The sequence below is a fragment of the Protopterus annectens genome, chromosome 9.part0 (assembly GCF_019279795.1).
Source record: "Protopterus annectens isolate FY-2018-M chromosome 9.part0, PAN1.0, whole genome shotgun sequence".
NCBI lineage: Eukaryota > Metazoa > Chordata > Ceratodontiformes > Protopteridae > Protopterus > Protopterus annectens.
Genome location: NC_056743.1, coordinates 1617348994 through 1617365868, shown reverse-complemented (window position 1 = coordinate 1617365868; position 16875 = coordinate 1617348994). Strand labels below are relative to the sequence as shown.

The following is a 16875-nucleotide window of genomic DNA, read 5'->3' as shown; positions in this document are numbered from 1 at the left end:
TATTCTTTAAAAAGATAGTAAAAGTGCACTGGTGAAACATGCATTAACATGTAGCAACTTTGTAAAGTTTAAATTTTGTGTGTTAGAACAAGTTGGAGGGAATGCATTAACTGGTGACTGCAAAAATTATTTATTACATTGAGAAATTATGTCACAAGTGCAATTAGATGCCACAAACCAGCCTTCTCTATTGTCAGTGAACTAAAAAGCAAAGCTACAAGACTGTAATTCCATTTTAATTACATTTTTAATAACAATGTTTTTTGTACTTTTTATATTTTGACTATGTTCTTTTCTTGAGCTGCATTGGTGGGCTTGAAGTTTTTATGATACATGACTGGTTTACTTTTTATGATATATTATTAGCTCCCAGTACATTTTTCTTGTATTTGATTGAGTGCACTAACAGGATTGTAGGATTACAATGTGTTTTATTCATTGTTTGATTTTTGTAAGTTATTCAATGGTTCTGATGATGTCTTTAATGCTGAAAGCACTTAACCGTGGTTTTACCTTTGTATAGTAAAGGTATTGTTTGCGAGTTCTGAGCTACCTGGTCATTTTCAATTTTATTTTAGAACCTGTGAATTGTGGGCTGCTTACTTACATTTCCAACCTTACATCTAACACTTTGTAAGTCAACTTGACAAAGTCTAACCTGACACACCCACTGGAATTAGGGCAGCCTGCAGTGCTCTGTGTTTTCCTTCTCCCAACCAGTAATCATTCATAGTTACAATCCATTAAAAACAAACACTGAAGGAGTGCCTGCACTATGTTTACATCTACTACATGGAGCCAAGTATTTTGGATTCAGCAATTCTAATGAGTTCACACCAGATTTGCATCTTTAGTGTGCTAACAGCCGTTAATCTACACCATGAAAAGGCAACCGTGTAGCTAGGAAAACTGAAATTGAGGAGACTTGTTTATGTGAAGAGCACAGAAAAGAGCCTATTACTTTGGGACATATCTGCACAAATGTTTACTGAACTTGTGACGGTATGCTTGCATTTTGTCAGCTACATACTGCATATGCTGGAATGTAAATAAGAACAATCTGTATGGATTAGTTAGAAGTGCACTGATGGGCATGTTTGTCAGGACATTTCACAGGTATACATGACTGGCAATACCTTAAAATGGAATGTTCTGTGTTAAATTTGTAAACATGTTTCAGGGACAGTTCATTGATAGCACTTTAAGCATTTCAATGATGGTTTGTAAGAAAAATGTGTCATTTATCTGTTATTTTGTGGGGAGGCAAAGTTGCATTTCTGTTATGGTACAAGCAAGGATATGTTGCTATTGTTACTCTTATTTGTTTGCATCCAGCTTGTTGCTTGTATTTTAAATCTTACAACTGTTTTGTGTTTCTTCAGTCAATAATACTGTAATACAACCTTTTTTGTTTAATCTGGGAACAGTTATTTTGTAGTTATGTGATACTTATGTGTATTATCCTTGTGTTGTCTTTTAGGACACCTAGGACTATGCCACCGTGTAATCTCAGTCCTCAAAGACCACCCTTCATGGATGCTGAAAAATCAGGTCATTGTTCATGCTTTTAGGCAACATGGTGCTTTCCTGCTTGAAAGGAGATGGGGAGATATGACATGCAGAATACAGATTTGGCAGTAGATTGTTGATGGTGTTAATGCCATGGGTGGCTATGACAGGATATATGACCAGGTGTGCCATAAGACCATCTGCATGGAAGAGAACAGCTGCAGTGGGCCATGATTGGATGGGTATTGGGAGGCCCTGCTTCAGAGCTACCACTAACACTAAATGAAAAGTTCCAGTCCACTGTCAGAGATCCAAACAGTTCCCTGCAAAGTGCAGAAAAGCATGTCCTCAACGTTGATACTACTGTTTCAGGGACAGTAAGCATGTCCAAGGAAGAGCATCCAGGTAGGCTTTTGTATCTCAATTGTTGAATACTGTTGTATGGTAAAACAATTTAAATCAATATGTTACTTCTGTTTCACAAGAAATTTTATTGCTGGGGGACTTGAAGATTGCTATGGTGAACAACACATTCTGATTGATTAGCTTAGGTTGGAGTTGTCATCCACGTTCTTGTTGAAAGTGTAATTAATGGACATATAAAGGGGAAAAAGTATTACCCCATGTGTTACTGTTAATTGTGATGATGTTGTCCTTAACTTTTACTTAACTTTTCCAGAACCCTCTTGCATACAGAGCATACCCTCATCTGCACATGAATATTAAAAAGAATTTTGGAAAAACACAAGAACCAACTAAGTTTTAGTTTTCCACAGACAACTAAAGATGGCTTTTGCCATCAGTATCCCTTCATTGATTCTAATTTGGAAGGACACTTGTTTTATAAATAAATGTGCATTTTATGACTGATTTAATTGTAGTTCAACTCAGGTTGTTGATTTGGCATGGTATGATTCATGTCCTGCGTTTTACATTATTAAAATGAATAATGCTTTAAACAAGAGAATTTAGCACCATACTTATTGTATTCTTTAAAAAGATAGTAAAAGTGCACTGGTGAAACATGCATTAACATGTAGCAACTTTGTAAAGTTTAAATTTTGTGTGTTAGAACAAGTTGGAGGGAATTCATTAACTGGTGACTGCAAAAATTATTTATTACATTGAGAAATTATGTCACAAGTGCAATTAGATGCCACAAACCAGCCTTCTCTATTGTCAGTGAACTAAAAAGCAAAGCTACAAGACTGTAATTCCATTTTAATTACATTTTTAATAATAATGTTTTTTGTACTTTTTATATTTTGACTATGTTCTTTTCTTGAGCTGCATTGGTGGGCTTGAAGTTTTTATGATACATGATTGGTTTACTTTTTATGATATATTATTAGCTCCCAGTACATTTTTCTTGTATTTGATTGAGTGCACTAACAGGATTGTAGGTTTACAATGCTTTTTATTCATTGTTTGATTTTTTGCAAGTTATTCAATGGTTCTGATTATGTCTTTAATGCTGAAAGCACTTAACCGTGGTTTTAACTTTGTATAGTAAAGGTGTTGTTTGCGAGTTCTGAGCTACCTGGTCATTTTCAATTTTATTTTAGAACCTGTGAATTGTGGGCTGCTTACTTACATTTCCAACCTTACATCTAACACTTTGTAAGTCAACTTGACAAAGTCTAACCTGACACACCCACTGGAATTAGGGCAGCCTGCAGTGCTTTGTGTTTTCCTTCTCCCAACCAGTAATCATTCATAGTTACAATCCATTAAAAACAAACACTGAAGGAGTGCCTGCACTATGTTTACATCTACTACATGGAGCCAAGTATTTTGGATTCAGCAATTCTAATGAGTTCACACCAGATTTGCATCTTTAGTGTGCTAACAGCCATTAATCTACACCATGAAAAGGCAACAGTGTAGCTAGGAAAACTGAAATTGAGGAGACTTGTTTATGTGAAGAGCACAGAAAAAAGCCTATTACTTTGGGACATATCTGCACAAATGTTTACTGAACTTGTGACGGTATGCTTGCATTTTGTCAGCTACATACTGCATATGCTGGAATGTAAATAAGAACAATCTGTATGGATTAGTTAGAAGTGCACTGATGGGCATGTTTGTCAGGACATTTTGCAGGTATACATGACTGGCAATACCTTAAAATGGAATGTTCTGTGTTAAATTTGTAAACATGTTTCAGGGACAGTTCATTGATAGCACTTTAAGCATTTCAATGATGGTTTGTAAGAAAAATGTGTCATTTATCTGTTATTTTGTGGGGAGGCAAAGTTGCATTTCTGTTATGGTACAAGCAAGGATATGTTGCTATTGTTACTCTTATTTGTTTGCATCCAGCTTGTTGCTTGTATTTTAAATCTTACAACTGTTTTGTGTTTCTTCAGTCAGTAATACTGTAATACAACCTTTTTTGTTTAATCTGGGAACAGTTAATTTGTAGTTATGTGATACTTATGTGCATTATCCTTGTGTTGTCTTTTAGGACACCTAGGACTATGCCACCGAGTAATCTCAGTCCTCAAAGACCACCCTTCACGGATGCTGAAAAATCAGGTCATTGTTCATGCTTTTAGGCAACATGGTGCTTTCCTGCTTGAAAGGAGATGGGGAGATATGACATGCAGAATACAGATTTGGCAGTAGATTGTTGATGGTGTTAATGCCATGGGTGGCTATGACAGGATATATGACCAGGTGTGCCATAAGACCACTGACATGATCTCATCTGCATGGAAGAGAACAGCTGCAGTGGGCCATGATTGGATCGGTATTGGGAGGCCCTGCTTCAGAGCTACCACTAACACTAAATGAAAAGTTCCAGTCCACTGTCAGAGATCCAAACAGTTCCCTGCAAAGTGCAGAAAAGCATGTCCTCAACGTTGATACTACTGTTTCAGGGACAGTAAGCATGTCCAAGGAAGAGCATCCAGGTAGGCTTTTGTATCTCAATTGTTGAATACTGTTGTATGGTAAAACAATTTAAATCAATATGTTACTTCTGTTTCACAAGAAATTTTATTGCTGGGGGACTTGAAGATTGCTATGGTGAACAACACATTCTGATTGATTAGCTTAGGTTGGAGTTGTCATCCACGTTCTTGTTGAAAGTGTAATTAATGGACATATAAAGGGGAAAAAGTATTACCCCATGTGTTACTGTTAATTGTGATGATGTTGTCCTTAACTTTTACTTAACTTTTCCAGAACCCTCTTGCATACAGAGCATATCCTCATCTGCACATGGTAAGCCAAACATTTTTATGTCAGTATTACTGACCAATTCAAAGAAATATTTTAGTGTGTGATGTTGATGTCAGGACTGTGGTGTGTATTGCTGTACTGTCTAATAGTGGCAACACTGTTATTTTGTTAGCATATATTGTAATACAGTAGTTTGGATATTAATTTTTCCTGTGTTTGTTACTTATTATTACAGGTGATCCTGACAGTGGAATTGTGGGATGTCTACCACCTGATGTCAGAGTATCAGCAGACTGATGATGATGGTGGGGTGCAGAGGTTGAATCTGACATTGAGGTTGACATACAGCCATCTCCTGTAATTCCATCAGACATAGCCAGTAGGCCTACGCCTACTCATTCCAGTGAGCTCACAGGTGGAGGGTGAGACAATTGATCAGGGAAGTGTGGTTACTGCAACCTCAGTGCCTATTGACTCTGGCTGTAGTTAAAGTGTGGGTGAGGTGTTATGCAAGAGAGTTGTTATGGGTACTCGGAAGAGGCCTGCTGTCCATCCTCCACCTGATCCAGGTGTTTTTTCCTGTGCCAGTCAACATATGTTTAAGGCCATCATGGAGGCAGAGGCACACTCCCACAGGTGCTTCAAAGGAATGCTTAGGGTTGTAGATGTGCCACCGGCTGATATATGTGACTGCCTCCACCATGTTGCTGATTCAATGGATTGGATAAATGACATTTTGGAGCAAGCAGTGTCTGTGATGGAATGTCTGCTGGGAGGTGGAGAGCATCCTTGTGGGTGCAAGTCAGCCACATCATCTGCTGTTATCCAACATGGCTATGCCTGATCACAGTCCCATATTGGCAGTACTTCCACTACTACATCAGTGGATGAGCTGTCCACACCCACTCATGGCAGGCCATGGGGTCATGGTCCTTGGCATACTCATGAGGGAAACTCATCCAGCAGACATCACTCATGTTCAGGTAGCAGCAGTGCATCTGACCATGGGCATGGATGTGAGAGTGCATCTCTTGGTAGGCATGGTCAAGAAAAACAATGATGAGCTGCCATCTCTGCCTTGCACTGCTCACACCTGTCTGACATACCAAGATGTAGCGCTAGCACAGAGCTTAGCTGTGTTCATGCAGACACTCACACACCAATATCACTTGGAGGACTCCTACAGACACACACACAACAGTTACATGGTTCAGCCATGCAGCTTAAAACTCATTTTGTCTCACTGGCCATTTGCTGGTTTATCCAAATGTCTGTCTGCTTCTCTTTCTTATTTACACACACATTCACTGACCTTTTGTGTCAGCCTAGGCTTCTGGCCCCCACAACATCCTGTGCAAGTGATGATAATTGTGCAATTTCCCTCTTTTGCATCTTTTAGATTCAGAAATGCATAAGCATTGTGTCTGATGCTCAGGGTACATAGCTGACTTAGTGCTGATGTTGAACTCGTAATTGTACCTTTGCCTTATATTGATCTTATAAAGTTAGACAGTTGATAGCATCAACATTTTCCAGTTTTATTGTTAATGATCTTATGAGGGTTGTGAAGTCTGAAACTGAAATGTGCTTAGTTACTTTCTAGCTTCTCTCTTTAATAATCTTCCAGTACAAATGTATGGTGCAAAACTGTGGGCATGCAGTGACTATTATTAGGTTTGAGAGATATAACTGTGTGAATCTTTGCTGCCTGAGGATTACTGCTTAATCTTCTTCTTGCCACAGCAGATCATCTTGTCCGCATTGAATGGCAGTGGAGTTTTACGGTGTTGAGTTGCCAGCCCGCGCCCAACCTTCCACAGAAGGCACCAATTTAGAGTGTTCAATCCACCTGCAGCATGTCTTTGGGATGTGGGAGGAACCACAGGAGGACATGCAGACTCAGAAGGCACCCCAGCCGAGGATCGAACCGGAGAACCTCTTGCTGTGAGGCAGCAATGCTAACCACTGCACCACCGTGGCCGCCCAGGATTACTGCTTAATAATGGACACATATAAGTCAAATAAGTCTCTGCTGTCCCATGTTAAGGTAATTTCTGTACAAATCACCTACCTTTTACTTGCTTACACTACTAAATAACAAACTGCAAGGATATGCCAGTCATTCATATTATTACACAATACACTCCAGGTTCAAAACTTACCTTGTAAATGCAGCAGTTGCCATAGTTTTAGCTCAGGGTTGACTCTGATGCAAGCAGTATACAGTAACTACGTGGGGAGGTAAAGGTTGTGAGAGTTACTTAGCATCAATGTTAGTGTAAGTATGTGCATAGGAGGAAGGTTTTACGACCTTAGGTGGTGAATGAGTGTGCTATGTGTTGTCTCTTAGCCAGTGCGAGGGCATATTGAGCAATCCTATGTCTGCCTGCACCCACAACAGCTGCTTTGACTCCTCATCTGCCTGTGGCTGTGGTAACCTTGGCATTGGTGGTGGGATGTGTGCTCCTACCCCTTGTTGATCTTGCTGAAGCTGTTTTCTCTGGATGATGTTGTATAGCATGGCACATTCTGTGAATATTTCAGTACATGTCATGGATTGTACTGCAGGGGTCCCCCAGATGTATCTAGGCACCGGAACTGCGACTTCATCAGGCAAATCACATGCTCTATAATATTTTTGATTTGAGTGTCTGCCTCATTATGGTTTTCTTCAGTGGATGTGTGTGCATTTCTGATGGGTGTCAACCACAGTTCCAGTGTATAACCTAAATCCCCCTGTAAATAACCCTGTTGGATATCCCCCCTAACAAACATCTGATACAGTTGTTAGGTGTGCCAGTTATGTGAATTATGGTAACTGCCAGGGTTGCCAGCACACACATTCAAGATTATTCCTTTGGCATTGCACATCACTTGGCATTTAATAGAGTGAAAGCCTTTTCTATTAATGTATAGCCTTCCCTGTTCCCTGGGTGGTGCCTTCATTTCTATAGGTGTGCAGTCTGTGGCACCCAGTGCTTCAGGGTAGTCTGTTAAAGGGTACAACTCCTGCATATTTCTGGCCCTATCCTTAGCAGTACAAGTAAAATACATTTGGTCACTGGCATATTGGATCATAACATTCAAGAACTGATGGAGGATCCTGGATGCTGATGCTCGTGACAACTTCAGCATGTCCGCTGTTGGTCTCTGAAAGGTACCTGTAGCTAAGATTCTAAGTGCTGCACATACCTTTGTCTCCAGTGGGATGGGTTCCACTCTGTTTGCCCTGGCTCTGAGTTGAGGATAACAGAGGTTGCAGAGTTCCTGTAGTGTGTCTCTATCCACCCAGTAGCATTGTACAATGTCCACATCATGTAGGTTGTGATAAGCTACCCAGGGTTAGAGTATCAGCAGACTCTGATGATGACGGTGGGGTGCAAAGATTGAATTTGACACTGAGGTTGACATACAGCCATCTCCTGTAATTCCATCAGACATACCCAGGGTCAAAAAATGTTTCTTCTTCTTGGCCATGGTCTATTAGCAGCAGCAGCAGCAGCAGCATAGACTTAGCCTGTTGCACATACACATGAATTAAAGCAGCAGCAGCCCCTAACATTGTTTCTGTGTAGACTCCTTTCTGTGACTGTATTCCAGTAGGTTTTGGAATTTTCAGGGAAAAGCAGCACTGAGTGTACGTGGTTGCTTTATAGCTTGTTGAATAGCTCCTCCATCTTGGATTGGTTGATTAGCATACTGTTCAACAGTATGCTGTCATTTGCATGCCATGGTGTTTACCTTGTTTGCTCAATGGTGGTGAATCCAAACTGTGTGCACGTCATACCACTGTGTAAATGGACTATGTAGGTTTTATTGAATCTGGCTGTTTCTCTTACAAATTATTAGTTTGTCGCTTGTGTTTTTAGCATGGCATTTACATTTCTCCAGATGGTGCATACAGCTCCAAGCACTTTTTCCCTCCTTTTTTGTGTCTAAAGGGGAGATGAAATACCTGAAGGCATGAAGAATTATAATATATTATAATGTTCATAGGTTCATAGGTTCACAGGTTGGTACTAAGCTATCGGCCCTAGGGCCTATACAAGCCTAGCCATAACAATTCCCTGACTATTTCTTCCCACACTATTTACTTCCTTGGATCCCTGTCTAGCAGGGTGACTGATGTGATCCCCAGGGTGAATTTCCTTTCTCCTATCCAATCATCAAGGTTCCTTTTGAAGAGGGCCAAAGAGGCATTCTGCTTGACATGTATGGGCAATCTATTCCAGAGTCTGGGGAGACTCTGGGTCAGGAACCTATCCTTCCAGCATGTTTTGTTTATTGTGATGGCAAGGTTTAGATCCCTGGAATGTGTGTCTCTGAAGGATTGGTATTTCTTTAAGTGTAGCATGTCCAACAGCTCTGGGTTTGACGTGGCCTTGTATGTTAAGCAGAGATTGCCTCTGAGTAGACGATATGCAACAGAATATAGCTAGAGTTTTTTAAGGCTGTCAGCGCAGGGCATCTGCTTTATGCCTGTTATTCTTTTAGTGAGGTATTTCTGCGGCCTTTCCAGTTGTTGCAGATGTCTTGAGAGGTACATACCAAACGGGGCATTGTATTCTATAATGGGTCTAATGAGGGATGAATACAGTGGGACAATGACCTCCTTTTTTCTGGATGAAAAGCCCTTAGTGATGAAGTGTGCCACATAGAAGGATTTCCTTACTATTGTGGCAATGTGGTTATCGAAGGTGAGACCACTGTTCACCTGTGTCTTTAAGTCTCTTATCACACTTTCAGTGTTTAGTGTACTGCCACCTATGTGGTAATTCACAGGTACCTGTTTTTTTCCCAAAGGAGATAACTATACATTTCTTGGCATTGAGCTTGAGCCCATGGCTCTGGCACCAAGCATCTGTTTCTGTAAGGCCCTTTTGTAGAGTATCCACATCATTTGGGGATTCAGTCATGGCTTCCAGCTTGCAGTCACCTGCGAACTTTGTTAGCCAGAGTCCCCTAGTGTTGGCCTGTACTTCAGAGAAGTAGATGCAAAACAAGAGCGGTCCCAGGACTGAACCCTGAGTTACTCCACTTGTCACTTGTCTGGAGCTGGATTTGGAGTCGGCTACTTTTACAGTGTGGGTTCTGTCAGTAAGCCAGTTGGCAACCCATCGAGTGATGTAGGGATTAATACCCAGCTTAGTAAGTCTATTTATGATTCCAGAATGGAGAATGGTGTCAAAGGCCTTGGTGAGGTCCAGATAGGCTGTGTGGACTGCCTTACCCTCGTCCACAGCTCTGGTGAGGTCCAGATAGGCTGTGTGGACTGCCTTACCCTCGTCCACGGCTCTGGTGACTGATTCAAAGAAGTTAATCAGGTTCAGAAGACAAGATCGTCCCTTCACAAACCCAAACTGGGTGGGGTCCAGTGTTTGAAGGTTGCCAATGTCTTTGTTTATATGTTCCATGATAATACATTCCATGGCCTTGCAGATCAGGCTCATCAGACTGATGGGGCAGTAGTTCCCGGGATCCAAGGTGGATCCCCCCCCCTTGTGGAGTGGGATAACTGTATCTGTGCGCCACTCAGTGGGCACAAAGCCTGAGGTGAGGCTATGATTAAACATGAAACTTAGGTGAGGTGCCAGTTCATTTTGTAGTTCATGTAGTACACAGCCCGGGATGCCGTCTGGTTCCATGGATGCTGTATTCTTAGCTTTGGAGAGTGCATTTTTTTACCTGTGTGGCCGTTATTACCATAATTTGGCAATCTTCCGGTATTGAGATGGGCCGTTCAGGGGGTGAGGAGGGTGAAGTTGGCACTGAATTGATCTACCAGGATATTGGAAATATCCTTGGGATCAGTATATTTAATGCCATTTTGTTGTAGCTCAGAGCAGATCTAAGCATTGTCATTTAGATTCGTGACATAGTTATAGAATGCCTTGTGGTTGTCTTTGGAATCTTTGGCAATTTTAATAACTAGCTTTGGAGGATTTTATGAGGGATCTCAGCTTTTTACTGAGGCTGGTAAGGGAGTTTTTTTGTATCCTGGGATTTTCCTCTTTTCTGCAACAGTTTCTTGCTTTCGTTGTAAAGTTTGTTTATGGCAGGGGACCACCAGACTGACTTCCTTTTTTTGGAGGAGAGCATCTTGGTTCTATTTGGGATGGCATGATTCAAGTATGAGTGTATGTGTTCATACAGTGCCTTAGTGTAGGAGTCAGCAGTCTAACTTTCAGTTCCCATCTGCATGGGTGTCATGAAGTTTGTCACTTCTGACTTGAATAGCATGAAGTTGGCTTTGGAGAAGTTTTTTATGGAGGTTTCCTTGCTGGAGGGGGGGGGGATGTGGATGCTAAGGGTGATTAGCTTATGGTCAGATCTGACCAGTGAGGGGGTGACCATAGGTGTGTAGCATCAATTTCCCATGTTGGTAATGACCAGGTCTAGGATACTGGAGCCCCTGGTGGGACTATGGATTAGTTGATCCAGGGCATTGGAATTATGAATTCCAAGAACCGTAGGGCAGAGGTGTATATTAACTTGTGATGCTCTCCAGGGAAATATCAGAGCTGCACTTAAAATTTATAATTTAAACTTTATATCCTGTTCCTAAGACTTATAAATCATCAGTACGTCACTCACATCTATATCACTGTATTTGTGTTTCTGTGAATGGGGCATACAGCGCCAGGCACTTTTCCGCTCTATTTATGTGCCATCTACACATTTCAAAATATGTGATTATGGCATTCCCAGTACAGTGATTCATACTTTTTATTATAAATACATGTTACATAATAACATGTGATTTCTTCATCCAAAGATGTAAGATGCTGGTTCTGAATGGACTGTTAGAAAGAGCAAATAAAAAAAGAAAGGCAGATTTTTAGTCATAGGATTAGGTGCCAAAGGATTAGCTGTGTATTTGATCCACTACATTAAATATAATTACTGCTTTTATTGCTTGTATGTAGTTAGTCTTTTAAGCATGTTAAACCTGAGTAAGATTGTAATAACTTGGATGCTGTATGACCATTTTTTATGTGAATGAAGGCAGGTGATGAAACTAAGTGTCAGTTACAGGATGACCTCTGTTTGATTACTGATGCTTTTGGAGAGGAATTGTTTTTGGTAAATACCATTTGCTCAAGAGTTCTTTGACCATTATAGTTGTAGTTTCTTCACAATTAGAGGTAAAGCACTCATAAGGGGCACATTATACTGGGAAAGTATTCATTTTCCGCTAAAGTATCTTATTAGAAGTTCCTGAATTTTCTTTATTGTGAAATGTTTTTGTGGAAGTAACATATGACCTCTTACATACCGCTAATACGTCTACTGTAGACCGTTTTGTTGTCACACACTGGTATTGTGATTTAACTAGGATACTATTTAAATTCTGTAGAAAAGGCTGAGGGCATAGGTTCATAGGTTCATAGGTTCATACTAGGCTATCGCATATAGTTTCCTTACAGTGCCATAGTTTAACCCCTTTTTTACCCATTATTAATCTGTGCCATTTGTTGTGCTGTGACACTGTTGTAATAGGTGGGGTTAGTGGTCCCTTATATATCCATTATTTCCATTTTCTCCTGAACAATTCCAAGGCTCAAGCCAGCGCTGTGATTCATATACCGGGTTTTATTCCACAGCATAGGAGTCTTTTCCCTCCAGCACGTCCCCTCCATAGCATCTAATGTAGCCGATGTCGAGGTTTATTCTTCGCCCTCCTTGTGACTTTTGAGGGTGATTTTTATTCATGGTGAAGCATATTCATTGAAGCCTTGGATGACATTGAGCAAATATGGCAGGCAAGTCACGGTGAGAGAGCCTGAAGACTACTGTAGAGCTGGAGGAGTTTCAGTCGGGCAGCAGATGTCAGGGACATGACCCTTTGCTTTTTTTCCTTTTTGTGGCTTTCCCTCTCTGGCTGCCAGCTGCTGTGTCGTCACAGGATACATCGGGCAGGGGTATTGTACTCAATCATTGGTCTGATGAGTGATGAGTGGGGAGACTATGACCGATGTGTTTTCTACTATGGCGTTTTTGCAGTCATCTGCAAACTTTGTCAGCCATAAGAGAGTTCTCATGTTTGGGGCTGGGATGCACCGCTATGCTTATATCTCCTTTGTATAGGGGGAGGGGCTTTGGCTTGTAGGTGTCCAGCGTTTGGGTGGGTCATGTTGGCTATGTCTGTAATGTCTGTATCATTAGTCACTAGTTCTCTTTTTCTATCTGAGTCTTGAGTTATCTGGTTTCTCCTAGGTTTCCTTTATAGCTAAAGAAGAGTCTTTTGAGTCTTCTTTAATTTTTCTCAAAATTTTTTTTATTATTTTTTATGATTTTTTTTAGTTTTCTTATAGTGATCAAGGGTGTCTTACCTTTTTTTGTTTTATGTTGTAGTTGCTTCCTCTTTTTGTAGTGTTCCTTTGTTTTTGAGTTTGAGGTTTGCACCAGACTGACGCTTGCCTTTTTTGACCTTTGAGTCTTTGTTTTTTTTGGATTGTTTTATCCATGATGTCCTGCAGGTGCTGTGTAGAGGTTGTTGTAAGTGATTCAGCGGCTTGAAGTGTTTTTTCTGCCTTCGGGGGCCTTTAAAGAGGCCACACTAGTCTTCTTTAGAGTGTGAAGGAAACTTAGAGAGTTTCTTTACTGTGTCTTTTTTTCTTTTTTGGGGGGGGGGGGGGGTGGATGAGGACCTCCATTAGTTAGTTTGTGATCTGATCTCACCAGTGAGGGGTATACTTCCGGTGTTGAACATTGTGCTCCCATGTTCGTGAAGGTGAAGTAAGAAAGCAAACACCAGCTTTGAGATCACTTCTTCTAATTATTGATCTAGTTTGTTGGGGGGCAGCATTTGTGAAATAAATATATGGCAATATGTGATTCCTTCTCAGTGAAGAATAGTATAGTCCCTCAACACCTTTGTCCAGTGGTCACTCAGCCCTCAGGCAGAAGAAAAAAACAAAACAAAAAAAAATCATTGCAAGTTGAAATTAATCTGTGTTACAGCTGTGGGGAAATAAAATTATAAAATTCATTCTAAAACAATCCCCCCAAAATGCATGCTAAGTGCAGGTAGAACTCAGCCTCAGGCAGAAGAAAAAAACAAAACAAAAAAAAATCATTGCAAGTTGAAATTAATCTGTGTTACAGCTGTGGGGAAATAAAATTATAAAATTCATTCTGAAACAATCCCCCCAAAATGCATGCTAAGTGCAGGTAGAACTCATTGAGTGCTAGTACTGTTGTTATTTATAGTTGCTGTGTATAATTGTTGGTGGTGGTGGTGTTGCTCAACAAATTCTTCCATTCTTTTTTGACACTGTTCAGATATTAAGATCAGTTTCTGTTTGTACTGATCAGAAGTTGTAATTCCTCTAGGATAGTGTATGTTTTGTACTGAAGTACCTATTTAAGGGTCCTTGATTTTCACTGTGAACTGTTTGCTGAACTGACATATTGCCTCATACAGCTGGTAAATCCAGCTTGTCAGAGAGTTTTTTGTTGTCACAATCTGGCACTGTGCTTGGTGTCCATCTGGGTGCTATTTGACTTTTGGTCAAAAGAGCCGATTTGTGAAAGCGAATGTCTGTTTGAGACTGGTTTTGACTTGACTATTGGCATGGCTTGTTGGGGAGGTCAGTAACTATCAAAGAGCATTAGTCCCTTATTTATGTGATTTCTTCACAGTTAAAGGTAATGTAGCTTCTCAGAAGGAGCATACTCCTCTGAGTATCCATGTACTTTGTGAACTAGTATACGTGGCCTGTGGTTCACCGGTACTAATTTCAGCATATCAGAGGACTTTTGCAGTCACTGTGTAACACCACACTTGGTTTTCTCCTGGGTACTATTTGATATCTGCACAAAGAGCCGAGGGCAATTACTACATAACAGAAAACTACAACTTGAAGACAACTTTGATCATCAATTTTCTTAGGGTTCAGTATCTGTTAAAGTGCTGCGTGGCCATTTATTTTGTGATTCCTGCACACTTAAAGACAATGTACACTCAAAAGGTGTATGTTCCACTGGGACATTGTGTAGATATTGCACCAAAGAATCTTAGTAAGGGTCCCTGATACTTTTCATGTTATTGTGAACTGACTCGAGGGTAAGTCCAGCATTTCAGAGGAATCTTCTCTTTTCCACCTGATGACTGTTTTATCTCTGAACAAAGGTGCTGGGGCAGCTGACTGATGAAAGCAAATGTATGTTATAGGGTCACTTATGATCAATGATATTGTTTGATGAATGTGGTCAATTTATATCAGACATTGGACCATTGTATTTATGTGATCCCTTAAGTCAAAGGTACTTTATTCTCTCAGAAGAGACACAGGTCACTCAGACTGTATGTGTGTGTTGTGTAATAAAGTACCTAGTTACAAATCCATTTTGTTTCACTGTGAAATGTCTTCGGGGAGGTGATACATGGCCTCTTATATACAGCTAGTAAAGCCAGCACCTGAGATGGCTTTTCACCTCTGCACAAAAGGATGGAAAATGAATATTCAGAGTATATATGCACTAACTTTTTTTTTCACTTGTAACAGGCTGTAGTTAGACTAATCATGCTGAAAGTTAACTAAAGCTATGGAGTCAAATTAAGAGGTGTACTGTACTAAAAGCTCTGTGGTTAAAATTGCAGTCTTAAGTGTGTCTTATAATTGAATAGGACTGTATCTCTGTGCTTTTTTGAGATTTCATTGGAAAACCTTCAATTTGGTAATGAAATCTCAAAAGTGCACAGATACACCCATTCAGACTCATGTTCAGTAAACTGCATTATAAGAAGATAAAGTTGTACACACGTCATTGCAACTGAACCCCCAGTGAAGTGTATTTATAGCTGGAGGTCATAATATATTCTAGTCTAAGGAATTTGTCTGGTTACAGAAAAATGGATTTATTGCTTTTTACCACCAGTAGTCTTAATTAACCAAAATAATGTTTTTTTTTGCTTTGTTTCACTCAAAAGATTTTTTTAACCTAAAAAAACATATCTCAGTTATAGCACTTCAATAGCTGGTGCAGACAAACTACTTGTGCAATAACAAGCAGTGTCAAACATTCCACTAACTGTGGTCTTGTACATCATATACGTCAACAGTTCTTTTTCTGATTTTTAACATTTGTTGTACATTTTGTGGTAAAAGTTCACCTGGATTTGCACATTTGTAACATTTCTAAAACTAATATGCACATTTGCACCATTACATTTGTGCTGCTGTAGCAAGGACACTATTTATAAATACCTCAGGTTGTAAGCTTGCTTTCAGTTTGGCAAGAATACAGAAGTGTTTCTGAAACCACCAGAGCTTGTTTTTTGTTCCTTGAATGAGGCACACCACTGGTTATGGACTGTATAAAACGCAGATACTACTTCAGTTTGGTAATGTGCCCCCTTCAAGCCTATCCAGGTAGAGTAAGTGGCCCCCAAATTAAAAAGATTGGGCATGCCTGTTTTTTTTTATCCTGTGTTCAGGCCATTTGGCCATTAAAGATCACTAACTCCCTCAAAGTAGTATCATAAACTTGCTTACCAACCCATATGTGGACTTGATTCGTCTACTGAGTTATGTTTCCACATGCTATTATAGCTTAAGATAGCTTATTCCAAAGATATGGGCTAACTTGAGTAATATACCAAATATACAGACTAACATGAGTAATATACCAAAGATATGGACTAACATGAGTAATATACCAAAGATATGGACTAACACGAGTAGTATACCAAAGATACGGACTAACATGAGTAATATACCAAAGATGCCGACTAACATGAGTAATATACCAAAGATATGGACTAACATGAGTAATATACCAAAGATATGGACTAACATGAGTAATATACCAAAGATATGGACTAACATGAGTAATATACCAAAGATACGGACTAACATGAGTAATATACCAAAGATATGGACTAACATGAGTAATATACCAAAGATATGGACTAACATGAGTAATATACCACAAATATGGATTAACATGAGTAATATACCAAAGATACAGGCTAACATGAGTAATATACCAAAGATACGGACTAACATGAGTAATATACCAGTCATGTTATACATCTCTTTCATGCTCATGATAAAGATCATGCCCCTATGCTTATATGTTTTAAAATTAGTATTTATTTGAAGTTCAAAACCAACCCTCAATGCTTCAACATTATTAAGTCTTGTATCCTAATATTAATTTGCATCCTCTGCA

General features: G+C 39.8%; 1 protein-coding gene across 2 annotated transcripts in view; it reads left to right on the top strand.

Moving 5' to 3' along the window:
* LOC122812213 overlaps nt 1-16875 on the top strand; it is a 363229-nt gene that overhangs the window by 304372 nt on the left and 41982 nt on the right. The window lies entirely within an intron of this gene.